We start from the raw sequence: 509 nt of genomic DNA on the forward strand, positions 1-509 counted from the left end.
TATATAATATTCTCTTATGATATTTGGCTATTGGATATCATGGGCTCGTATTTTTAAATTTTTATACAGCTAGCACTATTTAAAAATTCAATTTCAAGTTTAGATACCATTTCAAGTGAACATGTTAATAAAAGATGTATTTAATTTCCAACATTAACTTGTAACAAGTATATAAAATACAAATTTAACACTATATAAACCAAATATGTACATTACCAAAGAACTAGCCCATCTGCACAAGGCAGGAGAATACACCCATTTTAAATGATTGTACGTCATAATGGGGTAGAAAAGCGCAACAGTTCATAAAATCTTTAAATTATAAAATGTTTCACATTAATTGGTCAATGAGAAGTTTGTACAGCAGGAGTCATAGAACTGGCAGTCATATTATTTAAGAATATGCGTGTATATTTTTGATATTGGAATTTTAGGGCAAATTTCTATTAAGCTTTTTATTGCAAGCAGGCTGCTTGCATTAAAAAGTATTATTGTAAATTGATAACTAT

The sequence above is a fragment of the Stegodyphus dumicola genome, chromosome 5, assembly GCF_044657685.1.
Source record: "Stegodyphus dumicola isolate Sdum_Otavi_A_Nest chromosome 5, ASM4465768v1".
Classification (NCBI taxonomy): Eukaryota; Metazoa; Arthropoda; class Arachnida; order Araneae; family Eresidae; genus Stegodyphus; species Stegodyphus dumicola.